Source organism: Zeus faber, assembly GCF_960531495.2.
Source record: "Zeus faber genome assembly, chromosome: 4".
Taxonomy (NCBI): domain Eukaryota; kingdom Metazoa; phylum Chordata; class Actinopteri; order Zeiformes; family Zeidae; genus Zeus; species Zeus faber.
The window spans coordinates 11,333,195-11,344,282 of record NC_137191.1 but is presented as its reverse complement, the minus strand read 5'-3'; positions in this window follow the sequence as shown (position 1 = coordinate 11,344,282).

The window sequence follows — 11,088 nt, the reverse complement described above, 5'->3', positions numbered from 1 at the left end:
CAGCGAGCTTCACAAATCACAGACATTGCTTCACTTAGGATTATGGATACAGTAGTCTCCATGACATTGTGAATTAAACATGTTTTTTCTGAAAACAAGGCTGATATCATACCGACTTGTGGCTTCTAGAGGAGCAAAAATAAATTATTATATACATTGCATAATTATTTAGCGGATATTTATAAAGGTTTGAAACCCTTACACTAAATCTTACCTCTAAAAGCTACACAAACTACAAATCTGCGCTAGTTTGTAATGCATCTTGTTGCAATTGCCTTTGTTGGTAAAGGCAACTTTATCGGTGAAAAAACTACATGCATGTGTTACTAGGAGTTAATCGGGTCAGATAATATACCTGCGTTGTCATAATTTAAATTTGTAATTTTCAAAGCCCTGAATCATATGTTAGGCCATTTTAAGAGGCGCCCTCAATTGACACTGCCATCCTCCTAAAAGTATCTCCAGAGCTGTCCAAAACAGTTGACCTTCTTTTGGTAGCTCATTTAGTTACTACACAGGGCTTCAAAGGTGACCACTGGTCAGGGTTCGAAGGTCAATATCTCAGTTTAGGGTCCACTGAAATCTCTCAAATTTACATACCGTACTTCCTGAAATAGTGACCGGTGCCTGGAGAAGGTACCAGGCCTTTATTGGAAGCAGGCTTAGAGGCAGGCTTTTATATTTAATTCCCTCCCTCAGACCGCTATTGGCTGTGACCATAATGTTTATAGATGGTTCCAAAACTACCTCTCTGATAGACAGCAGTGTGTTCAATCTGCCTTTTTTTTAATCAATAACAAGCGGTGTCCCGCAAGGTTCGATTTTAGGACCCGTCTTTTTCACAATTTTTTCAATGATTTTGTCTGCTCTTTCAATACCTGTAGCATCCATCTGTACACAGATGACACTATCTTATATTGTTGAGCTAACTCCACACAAGACAATCTGCAACTATATTTTAATGTTCCTCATTTATCTGCATTTATTGATCCCAAACTTGTGTTAAATGCTGAAAAAAACAAAATATATGCACTTGACTTGGTACAGCTATCCTATAAATATTTAGGCTTCTGGATTGATAATAAACTCACTTTTAAAGTTCATATTGATAAACTGGTTGAAAGCTGTGGCCGAAACTTGGCTTTCTTTATTGAAATAGAACCTGCTTTCCTAGGTTTAGTATACTACACTATCTAGGCTGTTCTAGCGTCCTATTCACAAAAGATATTGCGACAATGATATGCCGATGCAAACACCCCATAAAGTTTTACTGCTGAGTGCAATTTGCCCTTTTTTTGCATCTGATCGCAATGATCCATGTGGCAAAGTCAATAATCCATGCGTCAGCGTTGTTTTTTTTTTTTTCAGATATCTTTTGAGTTTAATAGGAATTATGGAACCGTTTTCGTCAATGCTTCATTCAAAGTGTTAACAAGTTACTTTTTGAGTGCGTTTTGAATACCAAAGACTGCTGCCCCTTCCACTACCTACAGATGCCGTGACAGTTATAATAATAATAATAATAATGATAATAATAATAATAATAATAATAACAATAATAATATTAATAATAATAATTTAAAAATATTTATATATTATATATAATATATTATATTTACAGATAACTAGTTACTTATAAATGCGCTTCAGTTGCACCAGCTCTCTGCAGACGATCGCACAGTGCTGCCTTTTTGTTTGTGGTCTCGTGCAGTTACCACCAGCTCTCTGCAGATGGTAATTGTTTCACTCTAACTGTGTTGCTATTACCGTGGGTGTTTGTGAGTTGGACGCTATTTGCAACGAAACTCATTTGCATAGAAAGGCCACCATTATGCACCAAATACATGCATAATACCAACTTTTAAAAACGCGCCAATAGCAATGGCGCACCGAGGCGCCGTTTGCGTGCCAGTGCAGCTAGCAGTGCATTTCACCGTTTGCGGTGCTTTGTGAATTAGATGCTCGCTATTTGTGTTATTTTTCTCTGGTTTTAGCGGTCGCAAAAGCCGCACAATCCTTTTGTGAATTCGCCCCACAGTATTTGTGTGCCATTGCATCGAGGACAGAGTTAGTCTGCAAGTGGAGTTCAACTTCTCAACCTGCAATGCAACTCTTTATTAATTCTTTAATCAAGAACTGCTGCAATAACTGTCCTGTGAACGAGCTGTAGGGTTCCACAGAACCACCACCAATCCCCCTCTTTGGAGAACCATCCAACCATGTTTTGGCCTATAAACACCTGATCACTGCTCCAAGAGGGCGAGATTCACCACGGGTGAGGCCAATAAACATAGGAACAAGCAACAACATGTACATGGAAAAAGCAAACATAGAAACGTCAGATAACAACATGTATCGACAAAACAGAGATAATTGCTCCCACGCAGCGGGAGCCGGGCCGACAGCCACCTCCCGCTTCTAAGTCGAAGAAAATCTCCCCGTTCAAATGAATTGGTTTGAACGCTGTTACGTGTAGTAGCACTAGTAGCACTAACTAGTGCTATGCCAACTAGTAGCACTGTGCTAAATGGTGACTGGTGAGCGCCATGCGTGCAGCTGGCAGCCTCCACTAAGTACGAGCTACAGTATCGCAGCCTTAACATAAGTGGCATCCATTAAAAACAGCAGTAAGAAGGAAATACACCAGGTGCAGAGATGGGTTCGGAGTTAAGCACCTCTGGCGGGCGAGAGCAGATCAGCCCGCTGTCGTCCAGGAGGTGGAGGAGGAGGAGGAGGACGAGGACGAGGAGGACGAGGAGGAGGAAGGTTCAATGGTTGTAAAAGCCAATATGGCTCGGGGGGGGGGGCGGCCGGGTGGGTGGTTGGGGGGTGATGTTTGACCGAGCGCTGCGCACGCTGAAGGAGGTGGAGAAGGCTGCGTGAAGCGATGGAGTTTATTTAGCGCAGCTGTGAATTTTTAAGACACAACGACAAGGTTCATTGCCATCCTCGCCACACCGCCCACACCCCCACCGAACACCACCACCTCCATTACCACCACCAACACCATCACCACTCCCCCGCCCACCTACCACCACCACCCCCACCATCACCCACATCACCCACATCACCCCCACCGCCCCCCATCACTGCCCCAAACGACCGCCACCCCCACCACCACTGCCTGAATCCATAAGCAATACATTACTAATAGATATGCAGATAGAGAGTCACGGCTCACAGGCGCTCGTCCTGGCACCCTTTGCCTTCAGCGGACGTTTATATGAGACCGTGGGGGGGGGGGATTCAGGGCGTATTGTAAATAAACCTGTGGGCTCGGGGTGGAGTTTCATCTGCCGGGTGGAGGCAAAGGGATGAGAGAAGAAAGAAAGCCGAGCCAGAGAGAAACCACAGGAAGGAAGGAGGAAAGGAAGAAGGAGCCGGAGACGATACCCACCAGGGGGCGATCACCACAACCACCGACTGACAGACCCCCGGGACTCTACGGGAAGCACGGCACGTACACACACACATACACACACACGCCCACACACGCACACACACACACCCACCCACCCACACACACACACACACACACACACACAGACACACACACACCCACAGAGTACATACACACGCGGTCACATCCCTTCCCCTGATCCTACCACTCCATCTGGGAAATGTCATCTTTGATGCAGGAGTTAAAGGTGCAGTACGCCTGACACTGCAGCAGTTATGCAGCAGTAGGTAGAAAAACACTAGTGTGATAATTCCTAGGTAAAAAATAATTATAATAAGTCGATTTTCCATATTGAGAATTTGCACTTATCTTGGGCGTATACACAAATAATGCATATTATGTGTTAATTTAAAGCTCTAGTAAACTAGTCATTCATATGCTGAGAGGGTGGTGTAAAATCACTTACAATATACAAAGATATATTGAAACATTACCTGAACCTGTATTTTAGTGTACTGGTTAAAAGTGTGTTACTTTGGTTGTCGGAGGTCATCACAAATATATAAGAAATATATATTTTAAATATTTGTGTTATAATACTTCAATTTAACACAATTGTAGAATATATAAGTATAGTAAATACGCTGGGTTGTACCAATAACAATAATAAAAAAATAGCCACTCCAACCCTTTTATAGGCCAGAACTTCCATAACTTCACTACATCTGTCACTTATACACTCGCACGCACACACACACACACACACAGACACACACACACACACCCACACACACACAGGAAAACAAGAAAATCATTAGAATTTCCTTATTCAGAAAAAATAGAATGAGATATAAGATATAACTTGTTTCACAACCGTTCTGTTCAAACGGAGATAAACCCTTTTCGTAGGGTGTGGCGATAATATCAATGCCGCAAAATAATTGGTCGCAAGAGCTGCAAGAGACCAGCTATTATGAGAGAAATGTATACAAAATTTCAAAATCCTTCCTCTACAGACTCTGCAAAGCTGCAGCTGATATTCTGTGAAAATGTGTTGGTTGGAAAAAAATCGGAGTCGCAATTTATTCCCCTTCATCGCTGTGAATGCAAACCGCTTCTAATCTTAGGATCAGTTATTATGATTGGGTTATTGTCTTTTTGTTTTATTTTTAATCCATTTGATTTCTGTGAAAAAAGGTGAAGTTTGTCAGTGTACACGAGGCACCAATCTGCTCCACATCCCTCCAGCCTGAAGGGGCTTCAGTCATATTTGATTTCTGTGATATATTTTTATATGTTTTATATTTTTATTTTTCGCTCCAATAATGCACAGCCCCCTCCTCCTCCTCCTCCTCCTCTCCCTCCTCTCCCCTGTTTTTTTTTTTTTTTTTTCATTTTATTTTATTATTTTTTTTGCAGCCTACACATTCGATCCTCTGTGGATATCTTCATTTGTCACGGGGTGATGGCTTTGGGGAGCTGATGGTGGGGAACGGCCCAAAGCGGCGATGCTGAGCCTCGCCTCGATGAAAACACTGAGGAGCTTTAAAACACTGAGACGTGAGTGGAACATCACCATGGCATTGACGTGTTGGCACGGCAACGGTGGATTTTTTACACTCAGACAAAAAAAAGCTAATAATAATAAAAATAATGGTAAAAGAAAACATAAAAAGGTATACAATCAATGTTATTATTCTCACTATTAATAATAATCATAATAATAATAATAATAATGATAATAATAATAATAAAAACCATAATACCAGCAATACTAATAATGATTATTGTTCTAATAATAATAACAATAATAATGATAATAATAATAATAATAGTACATTGAACAATTAACTTTTAAACCAAGTCAATGTTGGGGAAGATTTAAAACACAATACATACATCCTAAACTAGACTTTGACACTGTTTTGATGGTCAGAACCGGGTGGACACTATTCGGACCAATTCACATACTGTGCAGTATATGCACGTAATTGCACATACGAAGATCTTGTACCTTTCAATAAAACCTATGTATGTGTGAAATGCATTTCTCCTCCTCCTCCTCACACTAAATGCACTCTCCAGAGAGCGAAGGGATCGACAAAAGGAAAAGTCCTTTCTCTCTCCCGCGCGCTCGCCTCCCTCGCTGTCATTAACTTAGTGTTCCGCTCTCGGCGCGGCTGGCGGCGGAGTCGGCGGCTTTTCAGTTCAGAGGCAGAGGGGGAGGCTGAAATGAAATTGTCAATTTCGAGTCAGAAGAAAAGCCCACAGGTGCCTGCCTTTGTTCTCGCTCAGCCACAGAGCGAGACCAGACTCCTCCTGGCAGACCAGACTCACACAAAGCATCTGGCGACTCTTAAGACCCTTGAGGATATCGCCTGTAAACCGCTGACATTTGACAAGCATCAAGTATAAAATATTGAGAATCTCATCTCGCCACATTGTCTTACCGCACGGTACATGATCGGGTCTCGTCTTCGGAATGGAGCGCCGGCGCGCCGCGTTTAGTTTTTCTGTGTTGATGCAAGTCTCTCCCGGGACAATGCACCCACCGCGTCCCCGGGTTCTTTTTAATTATCCATTTCATTATCCATTCCATTCCACCGCTCGGTCCTTCCCTCCAGTGCCGCTGCTTTGTCAAACACCATTATGCTGCACTTTCAAAATTCTGCCACTCTGGCAATTTACCGGCTGCTCTTTGTTTGGTTGCACACCGTTTTGCACGGGGGGAAAGTCCCACACAAATAAACTTGTAGAATAGGATAGGGATCAATGACTGTAATAGGCCCTCACTTCCTGCTTTCATTTTTTATTTCATTTTTTACAGGGTATTAGAACATTTCACGGTAAATGCATCAACCAGCCAGCAGTGTGCTCATACACACTCTCTCTCTCTCTCTCTCTCACACACACACACACACACACACACACACACACACACACACACACACACACACACACACACACACACACACACACACACACAGACACAGACACAGACACACCGTACATACACACACACACACACACACTCATATACACACGCTTTTCTGACAAGAGACGGGAGCACCGGCCATCGGGTGGGAGGGCATGAATCACGATCACCATAGACGGAATTGAAAAGAATAAATACTTGGCGATCATACAGGCTGTGTGATTTATTCTATACTTTCACTGCATCGGCTGAGCAGCAGCCCCCGAGAAATCAATATGTAATTATAGACATCCCGCCCCTCTCCCAGTGCTCAACCCCCACCCCCCGCCAGCAACAGCACCCCGCCCCAAACTACTGACAAACAACCAACACAACACCCCGACCAAGCAACAGACTTGGTTGGGGTGGTAAAACAACTAGGTGTACTCGTGTTTATGTGTTTACATGTGTGTGTGTGTGTGTGTGTGTGTGCGTGTGTGTATGTGTACTGTATATTATTCATCTTATTTAATGCATATTGGTGCATTTTATTATTCATAAGTTTGTACATAATGTTGTTAGTTGTGCTAGGAGCGCCCTAGGCCTACTACTATTGCACATCTTCTTATTATTATAGCCGAATTTTGCCGCACTACTCCTCCGGTAATTTATTGAGTCTCATACACGCAAAATATATCAAACCGACCGGCTAGATTCCGAGAGGTGTGCTCTGAGCTTGTGGAAGGTTTTTACCAGCGATATTCAAACTATTCCACTTTTTGTACCAACCTTTTGCCCAAAGGGTTGCCAATGGGGAAAAAGGAGAATGTGGCAGTCATGGAAAAATTCCTAAGAAATATTAGGGGAATTACCTACACACACACACACACACACACACACACACACACATAGGGCCAACACACTTTTACAATTTCACCAGGAATTGTCTCGTAAATTGAATTACAATTTGAATGTATTGAAAGGATAGCCCCCTGAGACGTAGCATCTCATTTTCAAGGGGGTCCAATAGACACAAATACTTAATAAGACATATACAAACAAAGAAACAAACAAAAAAAACAGCATTACATATCAAACATTCACTGCAAATACACAGATAGAGACAGCTCGCTCGCCATCTCCCACCCACAGCCCAGCCCTCAGATGTCGCACACCAAAAATTGGATACAATGACCTGGATAATAAATCAATTACAGCATACAGCAAAGAGCAATGCAAGCAGTTTGCCATACGTAAATACACAGGAATTTAAGGCATAAACAACTTGTTTTAAGATGAGGAAATAAAGATGCCCCGAAACAGCGGAAAAAGGTCATAGATCTCAGGAAAAAAGAGGAAGATTATTCCAGCTGGATGCAGCTTTGTATTGGAACAACCGACGTCAAGCTTCCTCGAAAATTCTGGGGACAAAGTTAATATTTAATCAAACTTGACGATGGGTTCATAATTTAAAAAAACAAAACACCTGAAGATAAATAATTTCTGGAATTTTCAATATTTCAAAAAATAAAACAAGAATTTACATTTTCTAAGTAGGATGTGCATTCTAGGGTTGACATTTTCTCAGGCCAGTTGAGCACTGAATGCAAGTTATAAACGTCAACGTTGGGATTTGAAAATAAGGGACATTTCCTGGCGGCCCGCCCCGCGCTGTCCCACCACGCCTACCGCTGTCCACATACCCCTTACATTTAGACAAGGGTACACCCAGTCAATCCTAAAATCACCATAAGGCAACTACTCGCTTTAAAATATCAGTGCAACAAGGATCAGGTTCATTAGTTCCTACATTAAGTGACCTCAACTGGTGGTCAGAATCAGACACCTGGTTGAAAGCGAAATGCTGTGGACATCTCACATTATATAAATAAATACACAAATTTGCTTATCAATTCAGCACTTGGAAGTTTATTTATGTATTACATAATGAGGATATGTACACATTACTTTCGCACCATGCTTCAATTGTGATTTCCAGTCTCCTGGTAAGTAAGACAATAGGTAGGAGAGGGTGAGTGAGAGAATGGGTGGGAGATACCTTTTACTGGTCATGGGGGGTCTCTTGCACCCAAAAGGGACTTGTTGTACACATGCAGTAGGTCGCAGACTTTGACTCCTCAACACCTTCTGAAGAGGAGTGTGTTCGTGAGCTCGAGCAGTGTGGTTGATTTTACATGACAGTAAAGCACAAACAGTGCTGTTGTTCAATGCCATTCTATTTGCTGTCACAATCCACTGCACTACATTAGATTACCCATTCAAGCTGACGTTGTTGGGTGGAATGCATGATAAAGCCTCCATAAGTAGTGTGCTTTCTCAGAACGGCTTCAAAGAAGGTTCTCGCAATTCTACAACAGAGTAAAAGTAAAAAAATATATTTAAATATATGCATTAGGTAGTAGAAAACATTTCAGGCACACTACAGTATAAGACTTATTTCAGGGTGTCAAAAGATGAGCTCATAATTTATATTAAACCACAGAGATATACTGATACTGATACACCCATTGAAAGATTTTTTTTATTTCCTTTGTTGAAACGGGGAGCTCCGCATTTCTGATGAATGCCTCTGTCTCTGCTCCGCGGGGTCTTCATCTGGCAACTCGTGTCCCTTTCCGTAGTCCACCTCCCAGAGAGGCGCTTCCATGACGGCCCTTGCCGGTGTGAGGCGGCCCAGGAACCGCCGGATCAGCCTGCACATCTGCTGTTTAAGCCTGTGAATCCGTACCCACTCTGACTGTAGACAGTGCTGGTAGTCACAACAAAATAACAGTGAAATAATAAGCATTGTCATATGTGATTATTCATCTGGTTTTTCTGGCATCATCCCAAGAAGTCCTGACACCCACCTGAAAGGCAATAATAAATCCAGCTGAAGGTGTCGCGGGAAACACTCAGGAACATAAAGTATGTTTCCATACATTACGTTTCGCGGCGATGGCTTGCGAGATCGTGAACGAGCACTCCTCTTCTCCTCCTCATCACATTTCAAAGTATGCCTAGAGATGTGGGGATATTGGGGGGCCATATGGTTTCAAATTTAAAAGGAAATAAAGCATAATAATTTGTGGAGATATCTGCCGAGTGGGGTTTACCATTACAATCCTGCCCGTAGAGCGTCCCACTGGTTCAGTACTCTCTGCATGCGTGTAAGCATCCTGGGCCATCTGGTGCTGCAGCACCTCAGCAGCTTCAGGTTGTCAGCGTCTGTGAATGCTGCAAACCCATTGCTCATTGTAGAGCTCACATCTCTTTGCACTGAAAACAAGAGAATAATTTGGAGTTTTGTAAGTGGTCCCAGACGGCTCATGGTGTAATTATGAGATTAGAGTTATGCGGGTGTGTGTGTGTGTGTGTGTGGATGTGTGTGTGCGTGTGTGTGTGTGTTTGTGTGTGTGTGTGTGTGTGTGTGTGTGTGTGTGTGTGTGTGTGTGTGTGTGTGTGTGTGTGTGTGTACGTGTACGTGTACGTGTACGCACGCACGCGTGCATGTGCACGTGTGTGCATGTGTGTGTGAGCATAATTGAGGGACAGGGAGAGAGAGACGGGGTTAGGCAACAGAGAAATAGTATGCTTTTATTTTCAATTTACCATTTGTCAAAGTGGGTGTATATCCCAACCAAAATGTCCACCACTGGAAGTTTTTGCTGCTTCGATGCCAGTGGCAAGCTGGATGAGGCGGCAAATGCAGCCAAGGTCCTGGACATCAGGCTGACTCCTGCTAATAACAAGATTGTGTCTGCCTTTCATTACCCTTGCACGCACATCAGAGTTGAAGGTAATGAGGTTCTCCCATGGAATGTCTCTTTTGCTTTTGGAAACAGGGAAACAAAACGTGCAAACTAGGTCCACACAAAATACATGTTTCTTTCGGCGCGCTTATCCTTGGCATATTCGTCACGCTGGCTCACATCGCCCCCCCACCCAACCGTGTGATACACCAAAATCCGTGTGGCATATTTTACAAAAAGCGGGACTCGGACCGACATTTCCCGTCATTAAGTACAGATAAGCCTCCCTACCATTCGGTGACATACTTTTACAAACTTTTAGCCCTTTTGGCAGGTACTCCAACCCTCTGACGTTCATCCATCTTTGAATTCTCACGCTGCTCTTCTTCTTCTGGTTCTTCTTGTATTGTTGGCAGGCACCGTTTGATTGAATCACTTCTACTATGTCACTAGATGTTACAGCTGATGTTCTACACACCGCCACCTGCTTTACCGGAGGGGAAATGTACAGTAGCACACACATCCAAAAATTTGGGAGATTAATGGGAAAAATATTTAAACAAGAGGACAACGGGAGAGAAGGGTAAAATACGACAGGTATGATGTAAGTCGATCCCACGGTGAAAGAATAAAAAAATGAAATTTGTTCCCAAGTTGAGAAAGAGTTGTCCAGTCTGTGGCCCCTCGTGTCAGGGCGTTGACACCCGTAGAGGACGACCCGAGGTGTCGGGGAACGTTTCTCCGGCCAAACTTGCCACAGCATGTTCCACCGCACAACGCTACGCCTACAGCGCAACGTCCCACGGAACGAAGCCCAGCCCCGTCCATCCCAGGCGGGGAGCTATAGGAACGGGCTTGGCATCGCGGGCCTGACACATTGATGAACAGCGTAACAGGCCTGAACTTTGCTCATCGCCCCGGCCGTGCGCTCCTGGCAAAATCAATGGGGTAAGCAGTCAATGCCTGGCCACTCTCAAGCTATTGCCAAAGCCTTATCTTGCCCCGGCAATTTAACACTGACC